General features: G+C 46.7%; 1 protein-coding gene across 2 annotated transcripts in view; it reads right to left on the bottom strand.

Annotated features, from left to right (window-relative positions):
- Nucleotides 1-15,176, bottom strand: part of Cdh13 (cadherin 13) — a 1,096,387-nt gene that overhangs the window by 473,394 nt on the left and 607,817 nt on the right. The window lies entirely within an intron of this gene.

The following is a 15,176-nucleotide window of genomic DNA, read 5'->3' as shown; positions in this document are numbered from 1 at the left end:
AATGCGATACAGAGCACGTTGACATGAAACTAAACCCCATGCCTGCGCCTCCAGAGCTGCCTGCTGTGACCTCTTATACTCAGTATCTGTGACTGCGTAGTTGCAGGGAATGAGTCAGCTGTGTGTCTTCCACTTCGATGTTTCTAGAAACTCCTAAGCTACATGTCATCTGAAAATGCCTTGCTGTGCCAGTTTCTGTGCCAGTTCATGTACCATGCCACCATTACATGAAGGCCTGGTTGGTTCAGGGGCACCAGGAATGGGGCAGAACAATCCCAAGTAGCAAATGGGAAACACATTTGTTAGAGGTTTTAAGATCACCAAATGGGTGTGTCTCCTTCTCCCTGGGAAGCACAAAAACATGTCCAGACACTGCCAATTGTCCTCTGGAGAGAAAGATGGCTCCCGGGAAAGAGCCTCTAGCTTACAGAGATGCTAAGTTCAGGACCTGGAAGGCCGTTGGTCACAGTCACTCAGTTAAGAACGCTGTGTTTTGATCTGACGTCTGTTACTGGAAATCTATCCCCACAAAAGGCAAGGTAGAAAAGAAAGAGTTACTTGGCGGATGATTCCAGGTTACAATCCATTTTTATAAGGAAGCCGAATGAGAGAAACTTAAAACATCACTTAAAACTCAAGGGCAGCAGGAGGGAATAAACGCCTGCCTCTGACTGTTTGCTCTCAGCTAGCTCTCTTTCTGCTTATAGAATTCAGGGCCCATGGTGCCCACATTCAGGGTAGGTCTGTCCGACCCAATTAACAATAGAGATGATTTTCCACAGACAAGTGCAAAGGTCCAACCTGTTGTAGATAATTCCCCGTCAAGACTCTCTCCCAAGATGAACCCTGGTTGGATGCAGTTGGCCGAGTTCACAGCACAACACACAGATGCCGTGTGCCACACACATCCTGCATGACCTGCGTGGAACTGGATCTTGGTGGGTCTGCCAATCAAGGCAACTTGTTCCTGTCTGACTGTGGAGAAGGCTGGTCACCCCAGAGGAACTCTGGCTTCCTATCCTGAAATCTGTCAGGCCAGTTCATTCTGGTGGCCTCACTTGAAGACACCTTCACCTGTTTTGGCTACCAATGCCCAGAGCTCTCCCAGTCCACAGCCCCTCAAAGGGCCAGCCTCCATCTGCCTTAGGAGCTTCTTGACCAACTTTTGACTTCATCTAAGTAGTTTTTTTAAAAAAGTGTCATGATGGGCACACTCTATGATGTAATTATGAAAAATATGTGCCAAGGTAAGGTGCCCTTGTTGGTGAGAAGGGTCTTAGCTGGGTGGGGCTGTAGGCATAATCACAGGAACAGCAGGCTCCACATGGCTGGTTTTTCTTCTCTGGTGAGTCTGGGGTGGGTGGGTGGTACAGTGTCATGGGCATCACCTGGGAGCTACTTAGAGACTCAGTCTCACAGACGCACAAGGCAAAGGAGGTATCACAGTGTGTCCTGGAAAGGGTTAGCCTGAAAGCAACCAAGCAGCCCTGTCTCACAGCTCCCTTCAGGTGAAGCTGCTCCACAGAGAATCCATGGTGCCACTGAGGAGCCCAAGGAGGATTCTGGAATCCTAGATGCTCACAAACATTTCAGTCTTTCCAGGATGCTGGGCTCCTACCCCCATACATTTCTGCCCCACCACTAGAGGACTTTAATCAAAAGATACTGTTTACATAGCATCTTGGGTCAGTACTTTAAAAACTGGACATTCTAAGTCACTTTTGGATGGCAGAATCTCTTCCAGGTCATGACCCAACATGTTGGATAGCAGGAGATAGAGGAGGGAGGAACTAGGAAGTGGAGTGAAGTATAGGGGAAGTGGGGTGAAGTGAGGATGGTGAAAACAGGTCCAGCAGCGTTGTGATGAGTGTGCACATGCCGGGAAGCCAGTACCATCTTCAATGAACTGTAGTCTCATCATTAAACATCTAAAAGACATCTTTTACCTTTAGTGAGAGTTCCCAAGAAAAAGCCATATAAGATTGTCTTCTGTGTAACGATCAATTGTTAAAATCACTCAAGAGCCAGGACCAGAAGGATGGCCCAGTGGGCAAGGGTACTTGCCACTAAGTCTGACAACCTGACACAAATCCCCAGTACCCAGATGATGAGAGGAGAGAACTGCCTACCACATGTTGTTGTCTGATGTCCACACATGCATGATGGCATGCTAGCACATGTGTACATACGCACAGTAAATCAATGTCATTTTAAAATAAAGAAAAGTACTTATAAATAACATTTATTAGGTTCCATGATGACCCATCACAAAGTGTCCTTAGGATTCCAGCCCTAAAGGAAGCTCATGCCCTGGGTTTGAAGACGTGCTATAGTTCATTGGACTAGAAACACAAGGACACTCTTTGTTTAGCTGTTTGCCCTGAGCTTGGAGGTTTGCTGGCTTTAAGTCCCACTGTGGAGAGGCGGCCTGGACAGGGGTCTGCCTCCTGACATACTCTTGCCTTATGTGAAGCATTTCCAGCTGCTTCTGGGCTCATGCACAACACCATGATGCATTTGACACTTCTTTGGGGGGCAGTATCTATAAGGCAAAAGTATCAAGCAAGGCGACACATAAAAAAAGGCATATCTGCCGGCCACCTGAAAGGGGGTGGGTGGAGTCATGCCGGGGGACCTATCCATCAGTGCCGAAGATCCACCATCCAACTTGTTTCTGGAGTCACTGTGCAGCCAGCCACCTTTGTCGAGTGCCTGAGAGAAGCTTTCCCAGTGGTGCTTAGAATGCTGGGACTTTTCACAAGCTCCTTTTCACAGTAGAGAAACCAGGGCCCAGTGATTGTCACAGCTTTAAGATTTGTGTCAATCTAACCCAGAACTCACTCTTAATCACCATCTCCCCCTCCTCCATCTTATCCAAACCACCTCAGCAGCAACAGCAGCAGCAGCAGCAGCAGCGTCCATCTTCCTGTCTGATCACAGCTATAACTATTGGGGGCTCATGTGCCTTGGCCATCAAGACACTTAAGAACAAGGCTGGCAGCAGTATTTATGACACGGAGCAGAGCCTTCTGCTATCTTCCCAGCTCCCTTTGTTTTTATATAGCAAGTGGGACAGCGAACTTGCCCTCCTCAAAGGGAGGAGAGGCGATGGTGTGGAATGGGTCTTCCAGAGGCAGCATTTGATTGTGAGTGAAAGATTTATACACACAAGAGTATGAAGCCGGGGGTCACATGCTTGTCATTTATAGCATCTGGATGAGCTCTATGCCATTAACTTTTAATTAACTCAATTAGGGCAGAATGTCTGACACCGCGATGAGTACATACAAACACTCCTGTTGGTACCGTGCTAAATTAACGTCTCCAAGTGGGGAGATCTCTTCCGGCGTTAACGGCTTCTCTGCCATAGAACCATTAATTGTCCTTGGCTCCTATGGGTTTGGCCATACCAGAGATGTGACGGTGGTCCCCAGAGCTACACTCCAGCAACCCACACTTCAGACAGAAAGGTGAACAAGGTGTGCTCATCTTACAGAACCTGCTGTCTGTTTTCAGTAAGATGGCTTCCTGCTATGTTTTTTTTTTTTTTTTTCCTAGCTTCATCTTCACCTTGCTGAACATCTACAGGTATCCTGGAGTCTAACTTTTATTGTCACTGAAAAGATTCATCCGTAGTTACTGCTGCCCCTCAAACCTGTGTTTTCTGGACACAGCAGGGCAGTTCCACACCATGAATTCACAGCATTTATAACAACGCATAGGACCTTAATAAGTAACTAGACAACATCCCAGCGTGGAGGGGAAGATAGGCACAAAGTCTCATGTACCCCGACTCTCTACCCCCACCCTGCTAGTTGAAAAACTCCTGGCAATGGACAGCTGCCCAGAGAAGGAATGTCAATTTCCTTTAAAGGTGTGGCCTCTGGGAGGTCCAGTGGATGGCCACATACTTGAAAGTTATGGATAGCACCAATTGAACTTGATAGGTTAAAAAAAAATGAAAGTACAAAGTTGGGTGGGTGTGGAATAGGAGGTAGATCTGGGAGAAGTTGGGGAGGGCCATAAATATGGTCAAGATACAATCTGTAAATTTATCAGAGAATAAATAGTATATATAAAGAAGGTTCTGAAAAATCAGACACCACAGCTGTTGTTGGGAGGCCATTTTCAGTACGATGCTGCAATTTCAATGAGGATAACCCTTTTGGGCTCCTTCTTCTAAAGATATTAGCACTAGAAAATGTATTTTCATATTCAGGCATTGGCCATGCCTCTTGAGAGCTGAGCTTTCTAGCTAAATCAATGTCCTCACTCATCTTAATTAACACTATTTGTATTAGGCATTGTCTTAAAAAAAAAAAAAGCTCTAAACAACTACCAATTTGTGTTCAGTTATAAAGGCCCCGTTTAATTTATCACCACACACATTTAATCAAGAGTATTTGAGAATAAATCTTTAAAATGATCAGACTGGCTGGTGTGTAGCCCTGCAGAGCTACTTCTCCTTGCAGTGCTTGCTCTGGCAATCTTTCAACTTTTATACCATGGTTCTGATATCGAGTGCAGTGACCCTTGGTGACCAAGGGCCTCACCTCAGAGCTGAAGGGGCAGGGAAATTCCTTTGAACCTTGAACGTTAAGACCTCCCTGATGCTCCTCAGAGGAAATGCTGATCCTACAAACAAAATGGTAACCAGAGAGGGCTGAGTCTCACTGGTGTCCTGGACTACACCGAGCTCAACATGGCTCTCCTCCTGTTAGCCCTTGTCCTTCCTGTCTCTCTGCCCATGAAGCTCATGCCACTTTCTTTCCTTCTGTTTCATCTTGAGTAGGAAGGAGAAACCACCCCCTTCCTTCCAGAATCTTCCTCTGGGCTGGGGAAATGGTTCAGGGAGGAAAGCACTTGCCTCGACACTGAGGATCTAGGCCTGACCCTCAGGACCAGTGTGAAAAGCCGGACAGGGCAAGCGATGATGGTGAGATGGGAGGTGGGGACAATAGGATTCCCTGGAGCTCACTGGACAGCATCATAGCCTACTTAGCAATGCTGTGAGGCCCCAGGGAGACTCTTCAAAACAAAGGAAATAAGAAGCCAGAGGACCAGATTCAGCGGTTGCCCCCTGACATCCACATACATATTTAAGCACACATGTGTGTACATGTGCATACACACACACATACATAACACACCACACACGCGAACACACACATAGCCTCTCTCTTTCTTCCTACCCTTTCACCACACTATGATATCACATCCTATATTTCTATAGACTCCTATACATTTCCTTCAGTGATGATTATTTAGTCATTGTTTTGGTCCCTGACCAAGTAGCACTGCCCCAGGCTCAGCTTCCATGATGCAGATCCCAGGGTTCAGGAAAGCCTGGGAGATTCCAGAAATCACGAACCAACTTTCCTTAACGGCAGATGCCTCGCCACCTCCCCTGCCCCCTTACTATTTGTAATATCTCGTCTTCGTGCCCTTGGTCCTTTGAGAACTCAGAGCTGGCAATACTTAACATGAAAGCGTGGTTAGTTCCTGATGACCTCAGAGAATCAATTCCTCATAAATACTTAACGGTTTTATTTTAAACTGCTCTGTTTGAGTTCATGTACACATCTACTTTAAGCCACAAGTGCTCAGAGGGGTCAGGCCTGCATCAAATCCTTCTTGGTATGGCTGAATCAAGTTGCGAGCGCCACCCAGTATATTGTACAGGTATGTGCCTAACATTGTGTCATGTAATCTTTCAGAGAGGTCTCAGGAATGAAGCCTCAGAGTCTGAGTGAGGAGAAGAAAAAGCGACGTGGCTTGTTCAGTCAGAGGAAAGGCGGAGCTGGGATTTGCACTTGGTCCTGCCCTCATCTTTGTGCCCTGCATTATAGGTATTACAAATACCACACAGAAGGTCCCTGGGCTATAGTCTATGCACTCAGCAGCCATTTCTGCTACTGGACCAGCAACTCGATGGCTCTAGAAGCCAAGCGGTGACAGTAAAATGCTAGCAGAGGGCTGGACTTTCCAGTTCAATGCAGGCCTTATAGAAGAAGCCAGGGGGAGTAGGAGGTATTCAGTTGGCAGGATGCATGAGCCATTCTTGTTGGGCATCATGACAGGACCTTTCTCAGGCAGACAAAGAGCCAAATCATTGAATCCACTCACAAAGACATTCTCCTGCATGCAAGAAGCTTACTAGCTTTTCATCTGTAGGAAGCCATTCTCCACATTTGTTCTGAATTTTAGAGTACAGATACATGTAAACATCCTACAACTGTTCCTGGTTCAAAGCCAGGGAAGGGTCAGGAAGCCTGGCAGCATAGGGGCATCTTTTCATTTCTCTTAATTGCAAAACCTGCCGTGGTGGCCATACAGCCTTGCCGAGGAGGTTGTGACTTGCCTGGACTTGCTACAATTAGCATGGAGGGATGAATCCTCCATCTTTCTGATTGTCAATTTCCTTTACAGGCAGGGTTTTTGTTTTTTTTTTTTTTTTTTTTTTTTTTATTGAAACAAAAGGAGAGGCTGTGTGCAATCCTGCTGCCTGCATGAGCCATCTGTCACAGACACCTTGGGCAGTGCAGCCACAAGCAGCATGAGGAATGCTTTGATCAACAGCAGTCCACAAGAAGGAGCCTGCCTCTTGTTTTCCTTCAGATGAGGCTGAGAATCTTGCCTGACGTTTCCCCTCTGAGGGACATTTTTACAAGGAATTTAATTGAGCCGCTTAGACTTGGTAGAGGAATCAGTTCCTTCATTGTTAACCATCAGCCAAAAGGAGTTGGATGCGGTTCAGATTGAAGAAACGCCATATAAGCAAAACCTGGGAGAATTAGTGAGCAGATTCTAGGGTTTTGGGTTTTTAAAGGTTTATTTATACCGACATCAACCCCACGGGATTCGAGGTGGCTTGCACAACCAAGCACGATGCTGATGTGTAATGATGGGGAGATGAAAGGAGGGATCAAAGGGAAGAGAAGCAGGAGAAGATGAGAGAGCTAGCCAGCCGCAAGATCTGGGAGAACCAAGGATTTCACCTTGCGTGTTCTTGTTAGCCAGAGCGAAGAGAACATGGTCCAGAAACCCAGACTGCTCCTCTTGGTGGTAATGAGGGAGACTCTCCATCACCTCAAAGGGGTTCCTAGTTCTTGGTCCAAAGACCTCTCTGCATTATCCTCCAGGAGATTGGCACTGTGCGCCTTCTATTCCACTACAAGGTACCACTGATGACCGGATTACCAGAGAGTGAGCCGTATACATGCTCAGGCACCATACAGCAGGGCAACATAGTTCTGATCTCCATTCCCTAGGTTAGAAGGTTAAGCTCCTAAAGAGTCATGACATTCATATAGAGTCACATGTCTAATAAACAGCAGGGGGCTGCGGGCAAGCCTGCAGGCAGCCTCAGCTGGTCAACTCATTCCCGTATGCAGGAATATCCCCTCTCCTGTCTCTACTTTGGGTCAAGGGACCACAGACAGGCCCCTCCCTCTGTCTCTCAGAAACTCTAAACAGATCATGGGGGTACTTTACTTACATGGCCTCAGGGGGCAGCCTCTCCCTCCATTCAACACTGACCCAGGGTACACTGTTAGAAATTATGGAGGTCTGAAAAAGTAAATCCCATGTTGTCTGTGTGTATCATGGGAAATAACCATAAGAGCAGCTAGTATACCACTTCCCATGGGCACGGCTTTGTTCTGAGCATACCCCATGTACCAATCATGTGATCGCAAAGCATTTGAAGAAGGGTAGATCCCGTACTACCTAGAAGGACAGCAAGGCACGGAGGAGGACCCTTTCATGACCTGGGTAGCCCTTAGGTGCCTAGGTTAGCCTCCCTGGCTGTGTGGCCTCAGACTTGCTTCCAGCAGAGGGCACTGGTGTTCATGGCATGGCCACTGCTTCTCCCAGTGGAACCCCAGGTCTTGCTTTGATCGAGGTCTGATTATTGGAAAGGAACTCAAGCCGACAAAGCCACCTTCTAGGTCACACCCAAGCATGCTCCGGCCTCTCATATTTCACACCCCATGGAAGGCATACCTCACCTGGGGTGTCCAGCACCTTATCCAGAAGGAGACAAGAGCCTGACCTTGCCTTGGAGTAACCCCAAACTTCACAAGACCACGATATAGAAAGACCTACAAGTCTGATACAGAGACTCTGATACACAAATACGACGCGTCAAGGTTAAAGTAAGCTTGGTTCTGAGGTTTTGCTAGTTATTTTGCTGGAGAGCGGGGAGGGATCCTTAGTACTCAGTTCTCAGTACTTGGTACTTTTCCACCTCTGGTGGAGTACTCTGCATGAGATGCTGTACCACAGATCTGAAGGGCATTACTTTATTCACCTGGGATCCCTGAGAGTTACGGATCCACTTTAGAAGTCAAACAAGGGAGTTTAGAGAGTTACTGTCAACTAAAAAAAAAAAAAAAAAAAAAAAAAAAAAAAAAAAAAAAAAAAACCACAGAGACGGGATTTCTAACCGGATGCTTGGATCCCTCTATCTTATATCCTGACTTCTCACCCTGGGCAGTGTTGGCATCTGGTGTGAGGTAATTCTTTACTGCTTGGGGTGAAGGGTTCTAATGTCTTTCCTGCTCTGAGGCCACTCCCTATGGATCAGAAGTAGCTCCCCTCCCTAGTCACGATAGTTCAAATGTCACCAGATGTCTCCTAATGGACCAACCACATCCACTCCATCGGCCTCTGACTGTCACCACTCGGCCATGCCTGACTTGGCTCAGCCTATGTCCCCACTGTCCTCGGCACCAGAATGGATGACAGAATTCACGTTCGGAACAGGTGTATTCCCAAAGTGGTTCTGTAAGCACAGGCTGTAACGGTTTTAAGACGTTCGTCCTTGCTTAATAAAATCTTACATTCCCCATTCGCATTCATTAGGGAGTTACGGCTGTGATTATATTAACCGTAGTATCCTAATAAATTCTTGTCCAAAGATGCACCAAACACATCAGGGTAAATTAAAACTTTCTCTTCAAATTTGAAAAATGTCACTCAAACCTGGAGATGAATGTGTTGGGGATGGGGGAGTGATTGGCAAAGGAGCTTAAAGATGTCAGAACTGGGATAATGTTGCAGCTTAAGACTCCAGGGCTCCTGGGGGATTGGAGGCCACAAGATACTTCCAGCACTTATAGGGATTAGAAAAGACTCCCACACCTACCCTGGGAGCTACAAAGTAAAAAAAGAAATGAAAACTGAGCTTGGAAGAGGAACGAATGAATGTCTTTTGTCTTCAGGTGGACTTGACCCTGCTGTCCTAAACAGGTAGGTGACTTTGGGGACAGCTTGCTTCTGCCAGAATAAACATGCTTTGCATGGATGGCACACGGCCCTGGACAGGCACCATCAAGCAGGAAGTGGGGTCTAGCATTGTGGTTTGAATGTAAAATGTCTCCATAGGCTCACGTGTGAGCACGTGGTTCCCAGCTAGTGGCACTATTCGCGGAGGTTGTGTGGAACCTTCAGGAGGTAGGGGTTCTAGCTAGAGGAAGGAAGTTTATTGGGGGTGGGGCTGACATGGCTTCCCATTCAAGTTTATAGTCTCTTTGCTGACCTACACCCGTCTCTTCTTCTGACTCATATCCATGTGAGAAGTTTTGCTACCTGTGATGGAGCTCTGGTCTAGGCACTATGCCTTCCCTGTCAGGATGGACTGCGTCCCTTAAAACTGTGAGCCAAAGTCAACCCTTCCTACCTTAAGTTGTTGGCATCTATTCCAGGAGTTTTAGTAACAGCAACAAAATTCAAGCTGTCTTACTTTCCCCAGTCCAGCCTTGTAGGTCCTGGAGGCCTGCCTAGTCTACTGGATCCCAGGCCATCACCACAGATAGCTACCTTGGAAGAGGCAGGTAAATCATCTCTTTCCAGTTTGTCCCTCCTTCTCCTTCTCCATCTTGAGATCAGGATTCAGATACTCTCTGGTTAGACCAACTTGAGGAAGGACAGCAGAGACAGAGCCCCACGGGACATGGTGGAGAACATCAGCTTTGGAAATTGTTTTTTTAGAACCAACCCTGGTCCCATCACTTGCCACATGGGTGACTGGGCAAACCATTTAGCCTCTAAGGTCCTCAGTTTCCTGCTCCGCAAAGTGGGAGTAATGCTTATGAGAATTAAATGAGGTAACTCATAAGGAACACTCAACATGGTGCCTGGTGCCTAATAAAACACTCAAATGAATAGCGCTATTATTTTTTCATTAAGCTTTCTATTTTGAGATAATTGTTAAGTCATGTGCAATTGCAAAAAAAAAAAAAAAAAAAAAAAAAAGTTACAGAGATCTTTTACTCTCTTAATGCACTTGTCCCCAGTGGCAATATCCTGTCAAACCATAGCAAAGTATTACAACTAGGATCCAATCAAGACTGAGCAGTCCTGCCACCCCCAGTGATGCAGTTATCTTTATCTCTTCTAAGGTGAGTGGAGGCTGAATATCTGGAGGGCAGTTGGCCCTGGGAGCAGTGGGTATGAAAAGAACACTTATGGTATCCCACGGAGGGAACCCACCCTTCAGAAGTCTTTCTCTCTGTCCTCCAAAGGGATCTCATGTGTTTCCCTAAGCTCTGTGGCACCTGCTGCAGGACTCCCTTTGAAGTCCAGATTACCACACGTTGCATACAATGCCGCTGATTTCCCACAAAGAACTTAAGTCACTGCCATGTCACTCAAAGAAGGAGCGCTGCTCAGACTATTATCCTATAAATACATCTGTGAGTGCCGGAGGGAATTAGAGAGCCTCTCTCCTGCTTGGGGTCTTCCAAGTGGCTGCTTTCTGCACTTAGAATAAGACCTGATGTGGAACCTGTGACTCACTTCATCGGGGTCCGACCCTCCTCTTGTAAGCTTTTGTTAGTTTATCCATCTCCATTGCTAGACATGTTCCAAGGTGACCAGCATTCTGTTTCCCCTTCTGAATATTGGAATGTGTGTAGCTGTGTGAGTTTACGTGTACCACATGGAGGCCAGGAGAGGGCATTGGATTCCCTCCCTGATGCTAGAGTTCTGGTGGGAGCCACCACCACCCACTGTGGGTATAGACAGTGCTCTTACCTGCTTAGCCATCTCTCCAGGCCCTAGTTTTACATTTTTTTTATCACTCTGGGGCTACTGGGGACCCCAGATGTTCCTCTATTAGGCACGGCTCCCCAAGGACCTGAGCACTGCCAGTTGCTGATATCCGGTGGGATTTTCTATGTACCCACTGGCAGCCCTGTTGAAGCCAAACATCTGTCCTCTGGTTTCTCATATAGTTACCTTTGTCTTTCTTCCTGGCACCAATCTGCCCACTACACGGTTCCGGTTTTATTTAATATCATGCTTATCCTGAATCTTCTCTGAGTAAGCTACAAGCAGAGATGAGGAGACCTCACCTGGCTTTGTCCCACTGTTCTTCATACCCAGAGCAACAGCATCTGGCACACGTTAGTTAGTGTCTGAATATTGAAAAACTCAATGGAGGAAAAGTAAGTAGGACAGAAAGTGACCTTTTGACTACTTATCGGAGCAATCAAAAATTTTCGGTGGTAGTACAGCAACATTTCTTCAGCTTCATGAGAAATCAAACCTAGATCAAAATCATTTCATCCAAAACACGTGAGACCTGACAGTCCCTGTCCTTTGTAACATCTGCAGGTGTGGCCATGTGACAAAAAGGTTGACTCCTGATGGCTTTGGTACCTTGAGTTAGTTTGGGATCCAAGGTCTGTTATCTTCTTCCTATTGCAAAGAGACAACTAACCAAGACTGGTTGGGAAAGGGCAGTCTGGGGCAATGGTTAGCAGCTGTCTATGCAAGGAAGGTGGATCTCAGATGTTACACAGTTAGCAGGTGTGTGAAGGTGTCATTCAAATAGGGAGGTAGAACCTTTCTTGTGGATTCTTTCTTTCTTGGGGTCCTTGGTATCTACCCCCAAACTTCCAAGTACAACTGTCTCAAGAAGGAAGACTGTATAGAGTCAAATCCGTCACCATTTCCTTTAACACTGTCTTGGAAGAGACAGGTACCAATTACAGACAGATGCCTGCCTGAGAAAGGTATCTCATCCCAGATCTAACCCAGACACGTGACACAGAATCTCTGCTTTGCCTTGGGCTGGTTTGATTGATCCCTGAGACTTCATATACTTAACCTGCCAATCAGACACAGTGGTGGCACCTCTACCATAAGGGCACCTTCAAGCACAGTACGGTGTGGCTTGAATGAGAAATGTCCTCCACAGACTTGTGCATTGGGACCCTTGGTTCCCAGTTGATGGCACTGTAAGGGAAGTTATGAAACCCTCAGGAGGTGGAGTCTTGCTGGAGGAACTATGCCACTGGGGGGCTGAGATGTGAAGGTTTATAGCTTCAGTCCATTTCCTGTTCTGTCTCTTTGCTTCTTATACGTGAACGATAATGCGATCAGTCGGATTTCTGGTCCTGCTGCCATGACTTCTTCATCACAATGGACAGTGTCCCTCTTGGGGGGCTGTGAGTCAAAATAAGCCCTTTCTCCACTAAGCAGCTTCTCACAGCAGCAGAAAAGTCACTCATACACAAAGGAAGTGACGTCAATACTAACCACCCTGTGTACTGTAAGTACTTGTATGGGACAATGGCATGCTGGGAAACGCTTAGCAGCTGGCTCTGAAATGGAAAACAGCCTCAGTTCACAGTGCTTTTTCCAGGCCATTGGTGTAAGGAGAATCGGCGTAGTTACAAGCACGAACCCAGATGCGGAAGGAGATAGTGCGATCATCTAATGAGTGCGGGCGTGAGCTACCTCTAACACACAGCCTCAGGGCACACTCTGCCCTTCCAGGTCTGGTCCATGACTACAGAAGCAGAATGATGAGCTGGTGGGAGAGACAGGAACAGGGGAGATATCTGTAAGGCCTGGAGCAGAAAGGGAAACGGTGACCAGAAGGGAGCTCCCATAGGGACTCGAGCTGCGGCCAATGGGGATGCGCTGAGGCCAGCAGAGATGAAGTCTTAGCTCCTTGGGCAGCAGAGGATGAAGCAGGGCCAAGTGTCCTCTGCCCAGGGAAATCAGAGTGGCAGCATCAAGAGATTAGTGCTGCTGAGGGACACAAGGAAGGAATATCTCAGAGCTCAGACAGGTGTGGCTGGAGATCGCTTCTACAAGATAAGACGAGGGTGCTGGGGAGATGGCTAAGTCGCTACAGTGCTTGCCACACAAGCACTGAGTTTGGACCTTTAGTATTCATAAGAAGCTGATTCCCGTGGGATATTTGTAAAAAAGCTAGCGCTGGGGAAGTGAAGGCACATTTTATTCCTGGAACTCACTGTCCAGCTAGCCTCAGCTGTGTCACTGGGCTTTGCGGTCAGTGAGAGGAGACCCTGTCTCAAACACTAAGGTCGAGAGAGCACGAAGAAGACACCCAATGCTGATGTGTAGTCTGCACACATGTGCACATACCCACATGAACATGTACAAATAACACACACACCATACACACTGTGGAAGAAAACACTGGAGCCTCAGGCGCCTTGGAGAAGTGTAGAGGTTGAGGACGATGCCCAGCCAAGGCAGGACTAAGGGCTGAAATCTCAGGCAGTACAGAAGTCAGCAAGGCAGAACATCAGAAGGCAGCCTGTGAGGAAATGATTATGAGCCTGATCTTTGCAAATGCAGACGGAGGCACAGCCAAGGAATACAACACAAAAACACCTCCCTCCCTTGGGGTTGCAGGGGGTGGGTGGGAGAGATAATGATCCAGGAACAAACATTATCACAAGTTTAATGTTTTCATTTATGAGTTTGCCACCAGTGAGTTTTTTTGTTTTTTTGTTTTTTAAGCCCTACCTCTGGAATTGTGCGAATTGGCCTCCAGTTTTATGAGCAATTCCAAAAACCAGTGTGGCCAGGGGAAGAAGAACTGCTAGTCCCACTACACCGTTAAAAGGCAGCCTGCTGTACAATCTTGACTGTAGCGATAAGTGACAACTAATTGCAGTTGGAACAAAGAGCTTCCTGGTGACACAAGAAATGAGAATCAGATTAGGATATTAATTTGCTGAGTACATATTATTCACCCGCCTAGACTTCATTTCAGAGCTTGGGATCTAGGCCCCGTTAGTGCCCTAGCATGGGGGAAACAATTCAAATTTACATTTCAAATGAAAAATCTCATTATTTAGTTAGCAGATGACCTCACGATTACACATCGGTAAAGTCCACATCAAACCGCTGCAAGACTAAATGGATACCGTGGGCTTCATGTTCCAGAGGAAACTGGCCAGCTCAGCCTCAGTTTAGATTTCTTAGTGCCTCTGGGTAAAGTCTGGGGTAGTACTTAAAACTTGTGATTTTGTTAGTGCTGAAGTAAGAAAAACAAAAAAGATAATTCAGGAGACTGGGAAGATGGCCTGGGGGAGGGGCAGTTCTCAATCTGTGGGTTGTGACCCCTTTTGGGGGATTACATACCAGATATCCGGCATATCCAATATTTACATTAGGGTTCATAAGAGTAGCAAACTGACAGTTATGAAGTGGCAATGCAATAATTTTATGGTTGGGGTCATCACAACATGAGGAACTAACTGTATTAAAGAGTGGCAGCATCAGGAAGGCTAAGAACCACTGGCTTAGTGTGTAAGAACATTTGTGCAAACTGGAGGAACTGGGTTTGAACTCCCAACTCCCACATTAAAAACCAAACCAAACCAAACAAACCAACCAACTAAACAAACAAACAAACAAAAAACTGGGCATGGCTGTGTGACCCTGTAACCCTAGCTCTTGGAGGCAAAACCAGACAGATCACAGGACCTCCTTAGCTTAACCTCAAACAGCAAGCTTCAGGTTCGGCAAGAGACCCTGTCTCTCAAAAAGGCAGGTACCCAGCATCACCCCCTGACCTTTGTATGCATGCACACAGGTGACTACAACTGTGTACACATCTACCACATGCGACACACTGACACACACACACACACACACACACACACACACGCCAAAAGGTAATTCCTAAAATGCAGACATGTTCCTCAATCTTAGAATCCCTCTGGCATCTGACCTCAAGCTGAGCAACACTGATTCTATTTTTATGCACAGATAACCACGGGTAGCCATCCATTCCTCAGATGACGAAGGTGTAATTTTCTATGGGACAGAGGTAAGCCTCGTCCACTAAGATTCAAGGTAAAGCCAGCAGCTTCATTTCAGTAATCCAAGTTTTCCCCAAATAC

This window comes from Acomys russatus, chromosome 26 (assembly GCF_903995435.1).
Source record: "Acomys russatus chromosome 26, mAcoRus1.1, whole genome shotgun sequence".
Lineage (NCBI taxonomy): Eukaryota > Metazoa > Chordata > Mammalia > Rodentia > Muridae > Acomys > Acomys russatus.
The sequence above is the reverse complement of the archived record's forward strand: the minus strand, read 5'-3'. Positions and strand labels throughout refer to the sequence as shown.